The following is a 490-nucleotide window of genomic DNA, read 5'->3' as shown; positions in this document are numbered from 1 at the left end:
GCGCAGCTCGCCCAGCACTGGCTGTGGACCTGGTTCCTCCTCCTGTGGATCGGGGGCTGCAACAGAAAGGCCACAATGCAGGGCATGAACATCTTTATGTACATGTATGCACCCATCCATCCGTCCATCCGTTAGTTTTTTCAGCTTTCCATCCAACCTTCTGTCCATCCATCCATCCATCCATCCCTCCATCCATCCATCCCTTCATCCATCTCAGCAGCCATCCAGCACTCCTATTATGCAGCCGTGCTGATCGAATCACCATTCAACCACTCAATCAATGATCAAACACAAACTCCACCATCCACCTTCTGTACATTCAATCACTGATTCAACACAGGCAAACCTGGCCGTGAAGACTTTCAGGGTCGAAAACCATCCATCAATCCAACCATCCTTTGATGTATCCATTCATCCATTCAGCCTTCCGTGCATTCCATCTGAATTCATCTCTCCAGGCATTTAACAAACCATGTTTATTCCCCATTCT

Source organism: Nestor notabilis, unplaced genomic scaffold (genome assembly GCF_000696875.1).
Source record: "Nestor notabilis isolate BGI_N333 unplaced genomic scaffold, ASM69687v1 scaffold491, whole genome shotgun sequence".
NCBI classification, from domain to species: Eukaryota; Metazoa; Chordata; class Aves; order Psittaciformes; family Psittacidae; genus Nestor; species Nestor notabilis.
Note: the sequence above shows the minus strand (reverse complement) of the source record.